A 20,642-nucleotide genomic window follows, 5' to 3' on the forward strand; every position below is an offset into this window, starting at 1 on the left:
TTAGTCCTGAAACAACAATTCTAACTTAAAGTGAGAGTTGTAATACATTAATAAATATAATTTTATCAAAATTGAATATATTTCATTATAATATTCAACTTAAAGTTTTAAGGCTAGTTTGGGAAGTAGTACTTATCTTGATAGATTCTCTTATTTGAGATATGTGTTTCTATATTGTAAACATCCTCTTAGACCGTCTGATTGATATCTCACAATTAGTGGAGAATGGGTAGAAAACACAAATAATTTTCCCAAACAAAAATCTTCAATCTTCAACATGTTGCTGACTTCTCTTAGACCATTGTTGACCTTTTGGTAACGCTGATTGTTTAAATCACAATCAATAATCTGCAAGACTTAAGTGGGGCTAAAATAAAAACCACAACCCATATTCAGAAGGCTTCCAAGTGGGTCCCATTCCCCTTAGTTAGCATGTTGCTCTTGAGTTGAACAGTATTGGAGAAAAATATTTTGTTGTTGAATATGTTATCAATGTGTTTTGTGCACTCTTGGAACATTGCATTTTAAACATGTTTCAGCACACCTTGATTGTAATATAATAGAACTGTAGGTCTTGTCTTAGGTGTTACCATTCTTGTCAAAATGTGATGTAAACATATCACTATGCAAATAGCTCCATCTACAACATGATATATTATTTCTATGGAAGAGAGAGAGCAATTGTGCTTTGATTTTCACTCCCTTGTAATATCCCCTACTGGGTTTAGGCCTGTTTTAACCCTTAATTAATCTATTTTTATACATTTTGACCTAAAACTAACTTGAGTAGGAGACAAATCTATTTTAACATGAATAAAAATCAGTGATAACATAATCTTTTCCTGATATTGAATTGATAATTCAATCTGGTTTATAGTCTCAGAATTATTTTGTTCATTTAAATCACTATTTCTATAAATATGTATATATTTATATATTTATTTATTTATTTTCAGATAGTATTACACTATATGTTTTACTGCAGAGTAATTCTTATCAAATATTATTTGTCTGATCAACTTTTATATATATATATATATATTCCATATAATATAAATTATTAATATTGCCATCTCCCAAAACACTAATCATTAGTTTTTCTAGTAGTTGTAATGGCAGACAAATCTGACATGCGTCAGATCTGGTCTGCCACAGTATGTGGAAATGAATGCTTTTATATTAGTATTACTATGTTAATATTATTATTATTAAATTCTGCATTCAAACATTATTGGGCTACATATATTAAGCAGTCTTTATTAAACACATTCCCTATGCATACCACCCAGAACAGGGATGTTACTGCCTGTAACTTAATAACAGTTCTGATCTGATCTCATCGATGCTGCCAGAATATATATATTTTCCCTCCCCTTGATTCAATAAGGATGTAAAATAATATCCTCTCCTTGATGATCCTCCTTCTATCCTTTATATATATTCTTATATATGAGACATATCTCTTCACGAATGAAGAATTATATCCGATGATGACTATGTCCTTTGAGAATCGCACCTCTTTAAGCATGCTGATTGTATAACTAATCAATGTTTTAATTCATTGTTTGGTTTATTAACTTAACTGCTGTCTTTACTCAATCTCATATGTTTCTCTTGGCGGTGATCAAAATATTATGTCGGTTTGCTATGACCATGAAAGCTTATAAATGGATTAGCAATATGATGATATCCTCTTCGAAGGCTTTCTATTCTCATCCAATCACTTGACACCTTGCCTTGTTTGATCTCTATTCTTCAAAGAATATACAAACCATTAGTTGTTGCCGTTATAGACAATTATAACACACATGCTGAAGGTGATTGAACTGATCGACAATTATTTTATGAAGTCAAGCTGGAGTCTATTCACTCTGAACCAATGCCCTTCTATGAAACATAATGGCTGCTACTTATCACTGCTTGGGTGACTTTATGTAATATTTGATAATCATGGCGATTTCAATGTATATACAAAGATTGCTGCTTGTAGGTTGATCACTATGAGCATTGTCTTTGATAAATGTAACTGTTTCTATTAAGATCGGATCGGGAATTACCACTTACAATATTCCATGTTGGCTGAATTCAAATGTTCTTAAAGGCTTTATTCCTTAATTATGATAAGGGTGGATAGCCTATCATTGCGTTATTTTGTCAATAATATAATATTGTAAAATTTATATTATTATTTGATAAATATGAAATTAATATTAATATTTAATAAATATAAATTATATATTAAATTTTGTTTACTATTATTATTAAGATTTTATTTAGTTCATTATATTCATTTATTTGGTTATATATAATATATATTTATATTTTAAGTGTATTATTATTTATTATTAAATTCTATCTTAGAGCGGGCATTATCATGTTTTGATTGTTTAGATGGGGACATCACATCCCTCAAGTTATCAAACCATATTCCATAGAGAATACAAACTTGGATGTGGATTTTCTATCATCCAAGGATCTTGCATAGTACGCTTATGTACAATTGAGTCAAAATTCTTATATTCTTGGCCATGTTCCTCTATACCAAAGACATGTCTCAACACTCGCTTTGCTACTTTCCATTGATTCACTTTATTGCATGAACCTTGAAAGATAGTTGACAACATAGCCAATATTTTTCTCGGTGTAGTTTAGTTAAATGAGACTCCTAAACAATTAACGATTAAGAGTTACATTCACCTATTGTGATGGGTCATTCCATTTAGTATTCTCAAGTAGTGTATTGGCATATTTTATTTGAGTTACAAATTTACAATTTTTTCTTTTCCATACTTCTACTTTAATATAGTAATGAAGTAGCTTGAGATTTGTCATGTCGAATGATCATTTGAAATCGTTCTTCATTGCTACAATCATCTTTTTAGAACTCCTTGTGAGGTTTAGATGATTGACTTATGCTATCAAAATCACAATCTCCCCCTTGTGCTCTTTGAGGTAGAGAGTGGGATCATATGGATTCTTGGTGAATCCATGACTGTGAAGATGCTCATTGATCTTGATGTTAAAATAGAGAGGGATTTCACAAGTCTACACACTTTTTGGTCTTGACAAATTGTAACATATGTAAGAATTGATGGAGAACTCCACAAGAGCCAAGTATGGTGCAGGAGCACCCTAAGGACCTAATATGCCTACAAGAGGAAAAGTTTATATTTTTGTTTTGTTTTGTGTTGTTTAATGTTTGCAAAGTCATTTGTGACCATTCATGATCATTTTGGATCATTATGTCAAGTTTTGAGTTATTTGGATAAAAATTGTAAAAGTTGCTCCAAAGTTGTCAAAATTGTCATGACAACTTTTGCAACTTGATGACAACTTTTTAAAAGTTTGTTAAAAGTTGTTTATGGGTAGTTGTGGTTAGTTGGGTAGTTGTATATGATGCAAATTGTATAAATTTTGTTCACAAACTCGAATTTGGAGGTTGGAGAGGGTTGGAGAAGGATGGAATAAAGAAGGAACTTATTTTTGTAGATCCTTACATTGCTTTCTGAAGTTTTCAGAATTTGCAGTCTGAAACATGCCATTGTACGGCCTTTTGATGGCCTCATATTGAGGACTGTAATATATGAATGGAAAGATATTTGTTTCTAGTTTCCAAATCTTTCTGTCTCATTAAATTTTATTGAGTTTTGTGTAAGATATGGTGATTTTGGTGAAGGCTGTCCAGTTTGACAGTTTTTGGTGAAGATGATAGTCTGCAAAAATATGTGGCATGGACATTGATGGTACAGTACAGCCCGAAAACCAATTGGAAAAGTTTAATAAATGTTTCTAGTTTAATCTAAAAGTGGTTTGGTACAATTTCATTGAGTCTTTCAAAAGTCATAAGCAATTTGGTGTAGGTTGTCTTGAATGATTGATTTTCCTGTAACAGTCTGAAAGAAACGTATGGTACATATTGGTATGATACAATAATGGTGTGAAACTAATGGGAAAGGGTGGAGAAATGAGTCTAGTTTCATTTCCTTTTGATCTGATCCAATTTCATTAAGTTTTGAATGAGTTATGACATGTTTGGTGAGGCAGGTCTGTGATAAAACTAGGGTTTCCAACAAGCATTAAGAAAACTATATCTTTGTATTGCATTGTTGGTGTTGGAAATAAGCGGCACCCGGACCAACGATGGATTGGTCCAAGAGGGGCTAGTAGCTCAGTGGTAGAGCACTCCAGCAGTGTATGGAAGGTCCTAGGTTCGAGTCTTAGCTGGTCCATGTCTCAGCATGGTATCAGAGCTTGGTTCGTAAATAGTTGTGATTAGATTTATCAAATTTTCAGGCTAACCTATTGTTCAAAGTTCAGTTTTAATGGCTTCTTATCTTAGGACTGAAGATAGGTTGGAAGGTTTTGTCAACTACACTTCTTGGAAGGTCAAAATAATGATGGCCTTGAATGACCTTGCTGAATATGTCAGTAAGGATGCTGCTGAACCTAGTGGTGAAGAAGAAAAGGAAGCTTGGAAGAAGATGGGCTACCAAGCGTGAAGGATAATAATAGACTCCGTCAAAGATCATATTGTGACAAGCATCTCCAAAATGAAGACTGTGAAAGAAATGTTTGGCACTTTGGAAAAGATGTATGAGATCAACAACACCAATCATATACTATCATTAATGCAACAACTTAATCGCATCAAATTAGAGAAGGAAGAACCTGTAGCTGCTTACTTCATGAGGATCTTTGAGCTAAAGGATCAACTCTCTACTATTGGGAAGACTGTTGAAGATAGTGACCTAACTATGATGGCTCTAAATGGTCTTCCTCCATCATGGGAACCTTTTGTTCAAGGAATCAGTGCAAGAGCTGAGCTTCCTCAATTTGATTGATTGAGGGGAGATTGCATTCAAGAAGAATCATGATTGGCTGCTAAAGGAAAAATCAGAAGCCCTCATGACAATGTTCATCATGTCCTCACAGCTAAGAAGGAAGGTGGCCATTGGAAGAAGAATAACTTAAAGAGAAACAAAGATTTTAGACCCTCTGCTCCTAATTCAAGGAAGAAGCCAAGGGACTTGTCTCGCATCCAATGTTTCCGATGTAACAAGTTTGGTCACTTTGCAAAGGACTGTCAATCTCAACTCGAGCAAGGAGAAGCAAACCTAAATGAAGTCTCAGAACAACAGAATAATGAAGATTTCCTCTTTGTCTCAGCCTTGTCAAGCAATGTTCAGTCAGATAGTAACACGTGGCTGATTGACAGTGGTGCATCTAGACACATCACAGGCTATCGGGAACATCTCTTAGATTTGGTGGAGGAGTCCAACCTTTATGTGACTATTGGTGACAATGCTCGTTATGTAGTAAAAGGTTTTGGCTCTACTTCGTTAAAATTAGATTCTGGTATTTCCCTTCATCTCAGTAATGTTTTGTTTGTACTCGGAATAAAAAGGAATCTAATCTCTATATCTTCTCTAGAAGATAAAGGTTATTAGGTTGTATTTTCTGAAGGAAGAGTTCTTGCATGGCCTAAGGAGTCCAACCTCAAATCAACTTGTGCCATCGGGATTAGATATGAAAGCCTATACAAGCTTTCAACTCTCACTTTCAATTAAGGATATAGTTGATAGATTTTTTTTTTTTTTTAAAACTATGCCATGGGTCCATTTCGTAAGTAAGAGTAAATCAACAAGTTTTTGTGAATTTATCACTTAGATAGGGATTAAGAGGGAGTTACATATTCCCCATAATCCTTAGTGAATGCATTATATTTAGTAAAGCTTAAGCATATCGTTGTTTTCTAACCATTGATGTTGAAATTTGATTTACATCTATAGTGTTGGATTTGAGAGAGTATGGCTAAACATTTGAATTCAAATCAGTTCTGAATTTATAATTGTTATATGATTATTACAAGGATGTTCTTGATCATGATTCTATGTTTTATGATAGAACTAACATGTGTTCCTTGTTTCTTTGGAATATACTTTGGCTAAGAGGGAGTTTTCAGCTCCTATGATACATTGTGTGTATCTTCCACCCTCTACGGAGTGCAAGGTGGGACCACCCTCTGTGGAGTGCAAGGTGGTAGTTTCTTTGAGGTATAATACCTCTCCAACCCTCTGCGGAGTGCAAGTTGGCAGTTTATTCTTCTCTGTAGAGAAGTTTTGAGGTGTAAGACCTCTTCCACCCTTTGCGTGCAATGCAAGGTGGATCCATCCTCTGCGGGTGTGCATGATGGATATCATGGAAGGAATCCATGACCGTATTCTTTGAATCCATCCTTTGCGGATGTGTATGATGGATATCTATGGTTGTATCTCAAATCCATCCTTTGCGGATGTGCATGATGGATATCATGAAAGAAGTTCATCATATGTATTTATATATATATATATTTGTGTATTCATTCTTGCAGGTGTGCATAATGAAAGTTTTTGGATCCATCCTCTATAGAAGTGCATGATTGAGCATGGTCATGATGTGACTCAATTATTCATAGAATCCTCTCTAGCTAAGAGGCAGTGTTGAAATATCTAGCTAGTATCGGATTCTACTATGCTTAATTTTAATGTTTAAAATTTAAGTAATATGTAAGCGATTAGCTATTGTAATTTTAAATTGGGCCCTAAGTCAATGTTATGTAAAGTGTGGCCCCAATTGTACCTTATTTGTAAATTAAAAGGTGGCGCCAAAAGCAAGGAAATAAAATAAAAGATAATATTTATAAGTCGGCCTTATAGGTCTAGCCAACTCATGAAAGAGAGATTGAGTCTTGTATATGACAAGACTCAATCTACACATTCAAAAAATAAGCATTCCATTGTCATGCGAAATTATCAAGCAATCAAATTCAGTCATACAAACGATCTGCCTCATGCGAACTATCATCTTCAGCGAATATGATGCCTTGCCATCACTAGCGAATTGCTCTCATATGGTGCGAATCTGATCATCATTGTTCAGGCGACTTTGTGCTCAATCCAAGCAGCCATTCTCCTAACTTCAGATCCGAATCTGAACCTGATTTGCAGCAGACTTATGCGAACTTGTGATCATGACTTGCTGAGCAATCTGAGCAAATTTTGATGATCTAATTGCTGGAAGAATCTGTGTGACTGAGAAAGTGCAGCAATCATACACCATTATGATGGCGAATCCTTGTGCTCAAGTTCAGTAATTAGGGTCTTCATATCAAAGGTTTGACTGGGCGTAATTAGTGTCTCAACATGGTATCAGAGCCAGGTCCAGGCTAGGAGCCCCAAGCACACGAGAGGTGTGGCTTAAGGGGGGGTGTTGGTGTTGGAAATAAGCCACACCCGGACCAATGATGGACTGGTCCAAGAGTCGCCAGTAGCTCAGTGGTAGAGCACTCCAACAACATATGGAAGGTCCTAGGTTTGAGTCCTAGCTGGTCCATGTCTCAACACGCATCATCCCAAAAGGCTCAAACTTGGTGAGAGTCTTCTTTAAATTGCTTCACAAGGCTCCTACAAAGGGTTATTTGATCATTTGGGAAAGATATGGATGTTTTTGTGTCTTTTCATAGTAAATGTTGTCATGAGGGTTCAATAAAATAATACATTGTTGAGTTGTTTGATGTAATGATGACTTGCCATGAAAATCCATAGTGAGAGGCCATGATCAGGCCAATATTATATTTCCTTGCTGAAGTTTAGATGACATGTGTGAAATAGACCAAAGAAGCAATGTATTCGAGTGGTGTAATTGGAATGCACCTTGAATTCATTTAAGTATAACTTGTATGTTGATTGATGTTACCCCCACTTCTGCATCAATCATCTAAAACCAAAATGACTTGTTACACAAGAGAGGAGCAATGGAAATGCTATGATACCAAAGAATTGATTGGACGCATACATAATGATACATTCCATACATGAGAGAAACATATATCAACAAGGGTGAGACCTAGGATTGACTTGGATCATGACAGTGTTTTAATTCTATGAATTGAGACACAAACATTAAAGGCCTATGATTAAAAGCAAATGCCCTAAGTAAACTTAAGTATGCTAGTTTGAATAGGATCTAACATAACATTAGTTTGGCAATATACTCCATTCACACCAATGGTATATCTCTTTGTTTGAGTCATATAAAATTCTTCCTTGAGATCTTAATTTGTGAAAACACTTTTAACATCGATCTAATGCACTTTTTGTCGAAGCTGATTTGCCATTCGTAGAACCATCTTGATGGACTTGATCTTTGCACCCGATGGCAGAAGTTTCCTCATAGTCAATGCCTTATTTTGTGGATAATGCTTAGCTACAAGTTGGGCCTTGTAATTGTCAATGCTATCATTTGCCTTGTATTTTATCTTGAACAGTCATTTGCATCTGGTAGCTTTCTTCCCTTGTGGAAGATCAACAAGCGTTTTTCATCAATGCTTGATGTTTTGCATCCATGGCATCTTTCCAAGGCTTTGATTCACTATTCTTGGTTCTTTGTTTTGTATCATCGCACACATGTGAGCCAAATTTGCTTCCTCATGTGCCTTGCTGCAAATCTTTGGTCTTGAAGCAAATTTATCATAAACTACACTTGACATTGTGTTCTTTGTGGTGGTGTAATATCATTTGGGTATCTTGTGCACAACAAATGAGAAAGAGGGCGGAGTTTGTTCTAACTATAACAAATCTTCATCACTTTTTCCTTCATGTTCAATGTCTTCAATTTCTTCATCACTCTCAAATATCTTCGTGCTTGTTTTGAAGCAAAAGATGGTGAGGTAGGTGTGCTACAATTACTTTCCTAATAAAAGACAACATCTTTGACTTTTACAGTATCTAAGAAAATTACATTTCAAGGATTATTTATTAGACTTTTTCCTTTGCACCCTGGGGATGTGCATGAAAGCTATACACCCAAACACCTTTAGATGTGAGATGGAGGGGATTCTCTTGGTCCATGCTTCTTTAAGAATGTCATCAAGCACCTTTGTGGGTGCTTTGCTCAACAAATACCTTGTTGTGTCAACTACTTATACCCATAACGTAGGAATTAAATTTACATTCTTCAACATACTCTGCACCATTTCCATGATTGTATGATTATGCCTAGTTGCAACCATTTTGTTGAGCCATAAATGCAGTGGTCAATTTTAGTTTGATTCCATGTTCTTTTAGATATGTAGAGAACTCATTATTGGTGAATTCCTCCCTTGATTTCAACAAATTGACTTTAGAGGATGATTGGATGACCATTCAACAAGGAATCAAAAACATTTGAAGTTCTCAAATGCTTGAGATTTTCTTTTTAAGTAATATACCTATGGATGGGTGTTTGTGACCACACCAACATAGAATAAAAATGCCAAAGACACTTTATCCTCTTTTGAGCAAAATCGCCTTTTATGCTAAGATTGCAAAAGTTCATAAAAGTGATTCCAAGGTTCCTATGCAAACTTGCGACTTTATGATAGATATAGCTTGTTTGGTATGATGTGTGTTGGTAATCTAAGGGGGACTTACGCTTTTGTTTTTCTTCACTTCTCTTGATGCTATGGCTGGAACTTCATCATTGGGTATTGTAGGATTGTGATGCTTCTTCCTTAAACGGACTTAACTGGAACTGAAAAAAAGGACAAAAGGGAAAAGGTTGAGAAGTTCTAATCTATTCCTAGGGAAAAAGAGGGTAATGGATCATGCTCCAATGGACGAATTCCTAGTAACCAAGTCTTCCTTTGCCATGCTCAGCAACAACTCCACGAGAACTGGTGCAATCTTCCAAGGATTATGCAAAGTGTTTTCATATCACAATGAACACCATCATAACGAACAATGTACATTCCATGATAGAAGCTAAGTATCCATATAAAAAAAGCTTAGGCTAACTTTACACGACAAATAGAAATCATTTTAGTGCAAAAAGTATGAACCATTGAAATTCATCAAACATTGTCACATTCTCCATTAACATCAATGCACTTCTAACAACTTGAGAAATTGAAGGAATACCATGCAACAAGTTGAAATAAACATGAATCCACTATATCTTCAATGAAATCGAATTTTATTTCTCCAAGTCTTAGAAGAATGTCTTCTCCTTCTCCTACTCTACTTCTACTCTAAGAGCTCTTTATTTCTAATGAGCTATCTAATGATTCGCAAATGAGAAGGCATGGGCCTTTTAAAGAGATCCTTCCACATATGAACGACCAAGATTGATTTGCAATCAAGGGCCGAGATTACAAGATGGAACCCGAATTAGGGTTTTAGTAACAATAGCTTGTGGCACAAAAAAGTGGGGCCATGTCAACTAATGAGAAAATTACATTTGGGGCAGTTGTCCTTTCGAATATAAACCAATAATAAAATATTATCAACACCTTCTAAAAACTCTCTTGGATAAGTGGGGTTCATTGAATCTGGTCATGTCGACTTGGGGATATTTCATTGGTTGGAGAAGTTGACGGGGAGCCACCTTAGCATATTGGATGCCATGTAGACTTAGTAACTCATCGCGATGAATATTCCATTTTGAATGATTGTGATGGAGTATATTCCCAAATCGCATCACCTGGACCAAGGTTCTAACTTTGATCAACATTTCTGAAATTATCCTTGCTTGATCATTTTCTTCTTTCCGCATACTTGGATTTGGGAATTTGCCTTCTTGGAATGGATTGGACTCTCCTGTCGAAGATTCTGTCATTCTTGAAATCTTTCACACTTGAACTTTTTGACCTTTGATTTTGGATTTCCAGAGGAAATTCTTCCTTCTAAATTCATACCTGAACTTTGATCTTTGAGGTGAACCTTGAATGCCTTGAATTGGATTGATGAATCTTTGATGCCCCTTTTCGCCCTTTGACTTGTCAAATGCCACATTTTATCAAAGGCATTGAATTCCATGCCTCATGTCATTTCTCTACCTTGGGCGCATATGAGACAAGTGAAAGGATTATGAGTTTGGGTGCCAATTTTCACGACGGACTCTCTTTCCTAGAGTGCACATGAGATGAGTAGGAGGAGTTTCTTGTTGCCTTAGTTAAATTTTCATGTCCGGAGTGCTTGAGTGCATATTAGGCTTGGAGGAGGATTTCTTTCATACTTAGCCAAATTTGTTCATTCCATGCCATCCTGAGGCTGGGCGCATATGGGACCTAGAGAAGGAATTTTCCCATACTTAGTGAAATTTCTATCATTCCCATGTTTTTAGAATCCTTGGGCGCATTTGGAGAGGGAAGTAGGAATTCTTTCAATGCCTTAGCCAATTTCTTGAGTCTCCATATCTGAGGAATGCTTGGGCGCACATCAAGCCTAGGGGCAGATTTTTTGAACACTTAGTCATTTTTGTCGTTTCCAAGACTTGGGTGGGTTTTAGGCATGGTGAAGGATTTTTCACGTGGAAAATTCCTCCTTGGAGGAGAATTTGCACTCTTAGGCGCACTTTTGCTTGGAGGAAGGCTTTTTTTTCTTGTGGAAAATTCCTATTCGGAGTGGATTTTCCATTGTTGGGCGCACTTTTGCTTGGGAGAAGTATTTTTTTCCTCCAAAAAATTCCTCCTTGGAGTGGATTTTCCACTCTTGGGCGCACTTTTGCTTGGGAGAAGGATTTTTTTGCTCGCGGAAATTTCCTCCTCGGAGTGGATTTTCCACTCTTGGGCGAACTTTTGGTTGGGAGAAGGATTTTTCTCCTCACAGAAAATTCCTCCTGGGAGTGGATTTTCCACTCTTGGGCACGCTTTTGGCATGGAGGAGGATTTTTTCTTCTGCACTTATTCTTTTTGATGTTTTGCATGTCATCTTCGGTCTACTGGACTTGAATCTAGATACTTGCTCCACTTACTCATTTTGCTAAAAATAGAAAGTTTTGTCTAAGCTCAAAATTAGGCCAATCAGGGCCACATTGAAACTTACTAAAAATAGACATTGCTAAAAATAGAAAGTTCTTGAAAAACAATCAAATTTCATTGGTGGATTTCTTGAAGGATTCTCTTTCTATACTTAGCCTCAGATTTCACTATGCTCAAGGTTACAATCTTCTTTTTTAAATGTGAAGGATAAAAAACCCTAAAATAGATAATACATGCTTCTAGACAGCCAAAATTTTGGCTGATTCTCTTTCATTTCCTCATATCAATTCTCAGGGTTATCTTGACACTTAGCCAAATGTCCATCATTCCATTCCTCTGACTCTACATTCTTTGTTCTATTATTATTGCAATCTCTTCCTTGGATGATGATATCGCCCACTCAACGATGTCCTCTTCTCAGCATCTGAAGTCTTGCTCATTGTAATGTACCTGAAGAAAGACAAGGAAATGTTTTGTAGTACAAGTATCAATCAAGCTCATAGTTAGCAAAATGCAAAGTTTGAAGGATAAAGCAATAAGAACAATGCATTTCTCAATACATTAAAACCCTAATTCTTGACTTGATGACAATATTAAGACCGTATCCTGTCTAGTATATTCCTTAAGAATCCATTCCCTGCTTAGTAACTTCATTACTTCCAAACACCAGAATCCAGACCAACAAGACCTTATAACTCATTCCTTAGGGTCGGGAAACGACACATATTGCAAAAGACTTGGTTTATTTAGCGAAAAGAGAAGGTCCTCATTTGCAATGGGGCGATGTGTGAAAATCTCAGAACAATACCCTCATCTTCTTGATGTGGTCATCCACAAAAAGTTGAAAATACTAGGCACGTTTATGATTTTCTGTCATTGATTTGCACATTGATATGCACCAAATCCAAAGGACTTAGGGCTTGTTTATCTGTTGTAGGAAAGAGAGTCTAATGTTCTTTCCCAACTAGATATAATGGGCTATTTTCTTTATGGGAAAAAGTCCTTGCACCATGTCTCCTTTACCCAAGGGAAATGATAGGCAAAATTGAGATGACCAAATTGTTTATGCCATGGTGTAGTGGATTCATGTGCCTTAATTGTTAAGGCCTTTTCTTCATGTGAAACATCTTATCAACCTTGGAGGTGCAAGCTACAACTTTAAAAATTGAGATGACCAAATTGTCTATGCCATAGTGTGGTCGATGAATGTGCCTTAATTGTTAGGGCCTTGTCTTCGTGTGAAACATCAACTAGTTGAAACATCTTAATCTTGGAGGTACAAGCTACAACTTTATAATTGTAACTCTTACCCTTGAATGAGGTATACTTTTTCATCATTATATTTGTCAAATTCAACTTTCAAATTGTGCTCCAATAATGACTTATAACAAGAGGCATTTAGTGAGCCCTGAAACATAAAGAACCTTCATAAGTCAATGCCTATTGGTTTAAGTGGCAATTTAATGTTGCCAATGGCTTGTACTTCATAGGCCGTATCATCTCCAAGTGAAACCTACCCATATGAAGTTGATGTGATCTAGTTGACAAACCACTCTTTTTCTCTTGTCATGTCTCAAAGCACCAAAACCAACATACCAGATTGATTGTTATGGAGAGGATGAGGATGTTTCTGTAACATATGGGTAGTCCTCTTCGTCAAAATATTCCTTTAAAGCAACATTTCCTTGTTGCTTGTGAGTCTACTTCCATTGAGGAGTCTTTTGTTTCCCTTTGGGATTTCTATTGTGGCTTTTGTTGGCTTGATTCTTCATTGGCAAAGAAATCGGAGCAATACTATTGCGGAGTATGCCTTTTCTTCCCACAAAGGAGGTACTTTTTCTATGTAGATTGATTGTCTTGATCCAGTTTGGGTGGACTACTCTAGTATTCAAGTTTCATTTTGTATTGTTGTGACACAAGAATCTGATTGTTTATGAAGTTTGTGGCCTCATCTTGAATTGCTTCTCCCAAGTGAAGAAAATTTATTGGCTCTTTGATTGTGGGCTTGTCGCTAGCCACATTGAGATTGGTGACAAACACTCAAAATGAAGAGGTAATACTCTCAAGATGATCAATACAAGAGAGTTATCTAGAATTGTTTCCCCCAATGCTTGGAGTGACCTCAATTTCTCAAGTTCTGGTGAGAATCCTTCCAATTTTTCACCACATTGCATTCTCAATTAATGCAATTGACTTTTGAGATGAAGAATTTGATTTTGATTCTTCACTTCATACACAATTTTTCATTTTATCCCATGCATTTTTGTGCGTTCGACTATTTTAATAAGAGGATCGACACCTAATTGGTGACTCTAAACAAGATGGTCAACTTGACCTTCTAATAGGCCTTATTAAATCTTCTTTGCTCATTGGCATATGTTGTAGACCTTGAGATAGTGCTAGTTGCAATATGCCATAGGTATTCAAACTCCAACTGTGTTTACACCTTTTGATTCTAGGCATAATACTTATCGCCTATCAACAATTTGTAGAGGTATTTACAAATGCAATTGTTACAACTTTATTATGCATTAGATTCAGTAATTCAACATGATGGATCTACCTATAAATATAAATTAGAGGCCTTGTTTATATTAAATGCTGTTTGATTGTTATGGGGCATAAATAAATAGCTTATATTGTTTTTGAATTTATTTTAGATTTTCTAAAAACTAATTTTTTCTAGTGCAAGATTTATATAGTTTTCTTTTTTTGTTTTGTTTTATTTTGCATTTTTTTTTTCAACATTAGGATATGAAAAGAATAAAAATATATATTTATTATTTCTTTATTTCAAATTTATTTTTACCCAAATGTTTTGGCTTCTTATCATTAACCACAATGATTTCAGACAAGATGTTATAAATTAAAAATGCATGAATCTTTTGTTTTTTCAAAAGAAATTCTCCCTATTTTTGTGCTTACTTGTTGCCTTCTTTTTGCATACTCATGCCTCTTGTTAGCAACATTGAGTGATTAATGACATTTTTCTTCAGGTAGCAATCAAGTAATGGTATTTTGCTTGCATTTCTCTTTATTGGGCCACACAAACTTCTAGACACAGGTATTTCCTCTTTAGCCTTGTCAGTGGCCTCATATAGAAAACCCATGGGGACTTTTCTCCCATGCACCAACCATAAAATTCTCACCAAAGGTTCTAACACCTAAAAGAAAACAATTTATTGAATAAAAATCTGATTTTGAATAACAAAAATGGGTTACCTAGAACCATAGAAAATCTGATTTTGTAAGTAACCTGGAGGATCTTGCACATGTTATTGGCTAGAAACTTATAAAAAAGATCTTGACTACCATCTACCCTTCAGTGTTCTTTAAATAAATTGATTTTGTCCTCTAAGAGCTTACAAATATTTGCTTAAGAGATGGTAATGAGGCTATAATGCTCTGCAAATTAATAAATTGGTGGTAAATTGTGTGACACCAGGCTGAACAAGCTCCATACCATTGTTGTGCTCTCATTAGATTAAGCATGCACAAGTGGTTGTAGATGTTATTTCCTATGTTTCTTGTATTATCCACCATTCTTTTGACTCATCAAAGTTTTGTCTATATCTTCAAGGAGTAGATCAATCCAATGAGCAACACAAGAGCTCTAAAAACAAGTTGGATGCATTCTCTCATATTTGCCTACTAGTTGACAGATATGCTATTGCATTGTGCATTACAACCTGGGCAATAGTCTACACACCCACCTCCATGACCAACTCATCCAATATGGTGCATAGTGTGTCAACATTTTTTGTTGCATTGGAGGCATCGATTGACTTCAAGAACACCGATTAATCACTGAAAGCCGAGGAAGTTAATTAGGGTGCAATTCCTGCTATTCATCTATCCATTAGACAAAATAGTGTAGCCCTCTTTTGTTCTTCCACAAAGACTTTCAGTTGTTTAACAACATTATCCGACAAAGGCCCACTCGAATCATTAGAGGTTGGTGTTTTTAAACCCTTTCCTTGCTACTGTCAATGTAATGACAATTGACTCCTAGCGAGGGCTGCTTACAATGTGGAAAGGTATGCTGTTGAACCACCAAAACTTGGTGATTGCCAGCCTCACCTTAATTCACTTCCCTTGGTTCCACACAATACTTTCAAGGGAAGGTTGTGCATGAGGAGTATTACACGGAACAGAGAAAACACGAGTATTTGAATGTGATGCAAATGGTCAACTAGAACTACTTGAGCTAGCCAACCCTTGTATCCATGAGCCAATGCAAGAGCTCACAACTTCGGTCTCAAGAGATGTTCTCATTTTAGCTGCCGTTGCTGCTGCAGTCCTTTTCTTTTATAATTTCCTCTCGTTGTATAAGTAAGGAGAGCATTAATCTCTTGTAACCTCAGGTTCCACTTTATCACAAATTTGAGATAGTTGATGCCTCTTGTCAGCTTCCTTACACAATAGTTACAAATAACTAGTCCTACTTGCGCCCCTGGGGTTCCATTTTTCCAACTAGGATCCCTAGCCTTGCTGTCAACTTTACTTCCCTATATCGCATCTCAAATAAAAAACTAAATTTCCAAATTTCTAACCCTATCATAAATATAAAAAACAGATAATCAAATGTGAACGGTTAGTGTTTTAATTTTGTATGTTGCTAGATAACACAAAATGGAATAGCACACATGGTAGAACCATTCTTCAAGTTATAAGATGAAGCTACCTGAGATCTAACGATACCAATAAACTTCATAAGTATCCACACTATACAAGGTTTCATCAGTTTTTTTTTGCATAAATATAAATATGTAACTGACTTTATTTTACCCCTGGATGCTAGCACCTTACTGTTATCAGTCAAGACTTACAGCAAGATTATTGGATATAAAAAGGAATATTTTTAAGCACAAAAGAAGACATCTTTATACTAACTAAAGCAGCAACTACTATTTGATTGTGACACATTTGATGAGAAAACAGAGGTGAATGCCAATTATTTGCTAAATTAGACAGCTCTAAATCTACACGTGGAAAAAATTAAACATATGAACAACACATGATTTTGTGAAGGAAAAAGTAAAACTACATTCAAAATTACAATTTAAATAGATACATTTTGCCAATACAAAGTGTGACTTGAAACATTTACTGCTGATTTTGTTTAGGAAATGACAAACATGAAATCACAGTTACACAATCACTTTTGCTGAACAATGGCTTTTGTAGCATAAGCGCGACTTACACCAATATTCATGAACTTTCACAAAAATACAATAACTTGACTGACAATTTCAAATGAAATATTGCTCAACATAGGCTCAGCATCAACTATCATTGCAAATTATGTGCTCAAAGTACTTATTTATAAGCTCTCAAGAGGTAGGTTTAAGGGATATATTAATAATAACATTTTCACATAAAAGCGCCACACAATAGGTTTGAATCCATCGTCCAAGCTTTAAACTCTGATCACTGATTTTTTGCTTTAAAACACTTGAATTGGCATTGAAAACTTGAAGCTAGCAAACTAAGGCAAGGAGGGCAGAGCTTTGTCTTAGTTGTGCCACTCAGAAACCACACCTGTCATTCATGTTTTATATTGGCTTTATCATTCTTATGATTCCACAAGGCTTTCTCCACTTTGCAGCTTGTTGCGTGGAATTTTTATGTGGCACTGTCAATCCAAAATGGCACCACTCTCTAAGTTGTTTTATCACTTTGTTGGCTGTGGAACATGTTAAAATGTGTCATTGATGTCAATTTTTTTGTTTCAATCGATGTGTTGAATTGTGGCATTAACGTCTATATGTTTTTTCAATTCATGGCACATGTAAGCTTTTGATAATCTGTGCTTGAGTTCACCTGTTGTTCAGTTTGTGCCAATTGTTCAGTTTAGCGAACTTCTCATGCTGATGGTTGTCAGAACTGCTTCCTTTTGATTGTCAGATCAGTTACTCCTCATGCCGATGAATGTCAGTAAGCTACAGAAAAAGTACGGTTATTTTCAGATGTCAGTTGGCGGTTTTGAAGAATAATTTTCAGGGCGTTTTTGTCAGAGGGCAGTTTTCAGTTGGATATCCCCTAAGCTCTGTGTCATTTTCTGTTGGTTTCATGGAATCAGAGCATTTGCATGTCATTATCTGGGTGTCAGTAATGCTGCGATTACAGCAGAATGTAACTTTTTTTTAATGATTTTGATTCTTCTTCACAGAAGACTAGTGGGCTTAGTATGCGCTGTGACAATTTCATTTTTTTTTGAGCTGCTAATTTTTGTGTGTGAGTTAGGTCGTGTTGAAAGATGTGGCGGTTTTTTTTTTTTTTAAGTGATTGAAGTAGCAGAAGTTTTGTTGCTGGTGTGGTAATGGATGCCCGATAATTTCATGGAGAGTGTGATGTACTGTAAAATTCCTTACTGGGGACTGACTGTAATTAAATGTTTATGACCAGATTATGCAGAGATGTATTGTTTAACTTAGTCGGTTATTTATTGAGATGTATATGAATTTCATTCATCAATATATATACCGTGCAGTCCAACATTAACTTTCACGCTTATTGATCATTTTTCCATTGATTGAGCAGACATTGTACACATTCAATATAGTATAATTAAATGTTCATGGTGCACCTGTTAGTTCGCGGGGTTGGCAGTGCCAAAGATCATCGCGGTAGTCCTCCGGAAGAATCTCCATATGCCCATTGGTTGTCAACGTGGAAATTCACCTGTGAATGCCGACGTTTGACCACTCTAACCCGAACTCTATCCCTGCTTATCTTCTACGGAATAGACAAATAGACCCCGTCTGTACTCCCGTCACAGCCACTGCATGTTGTCTGCGTTACCACGCGGTATGAGATATAACCGATATCGGGCCTTCTTGCCACGAGATACGAGATGCTCGTATCGTCTTGTCTCTGCGTCCAGAGTTGACACCCCGATACAAGCGTAAGGAATATGAGATCGTCTGGTCTCTGGTCTGGAGATCACACCCCAATACGAGCATAAGGAATATGGAGGATATACTCTGGTCTCACGGCATTCCACGGAAATATACCAGCACGTCTTCCCTCCCAGTATCACGTTGCCACACCTCTGTTCATGCTATCATGGTTCCACCAATAGGCCAGTCTTCACTGACGAAAGGAGGTTGAATTCTGTTTGTATTCCGCCACAGGGGAATGAAATTATCTTCTCCAGCCATCCTCGATAACTCACGCTATGCCATTTTATTCACCTACGAGGTAGTTTTATGAACTACCTTTATTCAAAGAGCGTTAACAATATTAATTATTTATATTAATCCCAGATTAGAATATTAATATAAATATAATTAATATCATGTCATCTTTATTTTCATGGTTTATTTATTTATTTGGGGGAACATTACATGTACCTTCACTCTCACATATATGGTTCTGACTGTAGCAGTGCATGGATAGTGAACTAAGAAGTGTGTATTGAAAGTGTTCTGAGATGGACAGCGTTTTCTTTTAAAAAGGGTCAGTGATTGAAGCAACTGTTGAAAGAACAGAGATAGAGTTCTTATCTTTTGAATGATGCTTCAGATTTTTCATATTGAGATGGAATTGTAAAGAGAGGGTGTGTGACTGGAAGTGGATGCATTCTGCCCAGCATTGATGGGTTTTGAGTCAAGTATATTTTAACCATGCTGCTCTGCGACTGAGTCACTTTTGTATACCTGAGAGTTTTAGAGGGAGCTGCATCAAATTATCTTGAAGCTGATTTTAGTTGAACTCTGTTCTGAGTGTGTGTATGTTGTCATTTCGACATTAGCTGACTTCTGTGTGTTTTAGGGAGCTGGATTCAGTGATACAATTTCACTGTGTTGAGATTATGAGTTTCACTGTGTTGAGATTATGAGTTTGTGAGAGTGTTTGTGTAAGTGTGGAAGTCAATTGTTTTGGGGTCATTGTGAAATATTCTTTAATAAGGGGTGAGTTGCAGCATCTTAATAGAACATCAACAGCTTTAAGTGAGCTGTATTATTTCTCATTTGTTTTAAAAATTTATGTTTTGACAAGGTTGGAGCCTTTCTGTAAAAGAGTTGAAGTTGGTGCTTCTTATGTATTAGAGGTTGGAGTCTCAGTGAATTAGAGTTGGAGCTCTTTACTGTAACTGGGTTGGTGCCCATTCATTTGCAAATTAGTAAACCATGGTTTTCTACCCGAAAGGGTTTTCCATGTGATAAAACTCTGTTTCTTTGTCTCTCTGTTTATCTTGTTATCTATCTTATGTTTTTAGAGGTTTTATAAGCTAAAAATACTGATTCACCCCCCCCCCCCCCCCTCTCAATATTTTCTGGTTTTCTTTCAGGACACTTTTAGGTTATTGCCCTCTCTTTGAAGAAAGGTGTTGACCACTTAAGTACATGCTGTTTCTCTTATGTTTAGGTTGGATGTTAAGTTGTCAACGCCAAAGGTAAAAGTATGACATCCTCTTTATGTTTTTGAGACGACTTTGGCTGGTGACATTCACTAATGTCTTGCCAATGTGAAGTGGTGGTTTTGGACTGGCTTTGCCACTTGAAAAGTGCACTTTTTTCTTATTTCCCCTATGTTAGGCATTGTTTTATCGGGCATTTGCCACTTTGAGTATGTTTTGGTGGAGTTTAAGATTGGCATAGCCACTAATAAAGTGTGCTAGTTAAACTTATGGTTTCTTTCTTGCCTTAATTTACTCATCTCTCTTCTTTTTTGATTGCCATTTTTGAATGGGCTTGCTACTTGGAAACTGCAACACCTTCTTTATGTCTTCAAACTCCTTCTCTTGCGTGGAGTTTTGTATGTTCATTGCCTCTTGGTGAATAGCTATGGCATGATTTCCTTGACAACTTGCTACTTTATAATATGCATGGTAGGGTTATCATGTGGCAATTCCACCTCT

The 20,642-nt window shown here is 36.1% G+C and overlaps 1 protein-coding gene across 5 annotated transcripts in view; it reads left to right on the forward strand.

Moving 5' to 3' along the window:
• The window catches only part of LOC131072799 (uncharacterized), a 276,797-nt gene that overhangs the window by 43,926 nt on the left and 212,229 nt on the right, over positions 1–20,642 (forward strand). The window lies entirely within an intron of this gene.

Source organism: Cryptomeria japonica, chromosome 9 (genome assembly GCF_030272615.1).
Source record: "Cryptomeria japonica chromosome 9, Sugi_1.0, whole genome shotgun sequence".
NCBI classification, from domain to species: domain Eukaryota; kingdom Viridiplantae; phylum Streptophyta; class Pinopsida; order Cupressales; family Cupressaceae; genus Cryptomeria; species Cryptomeria japonica.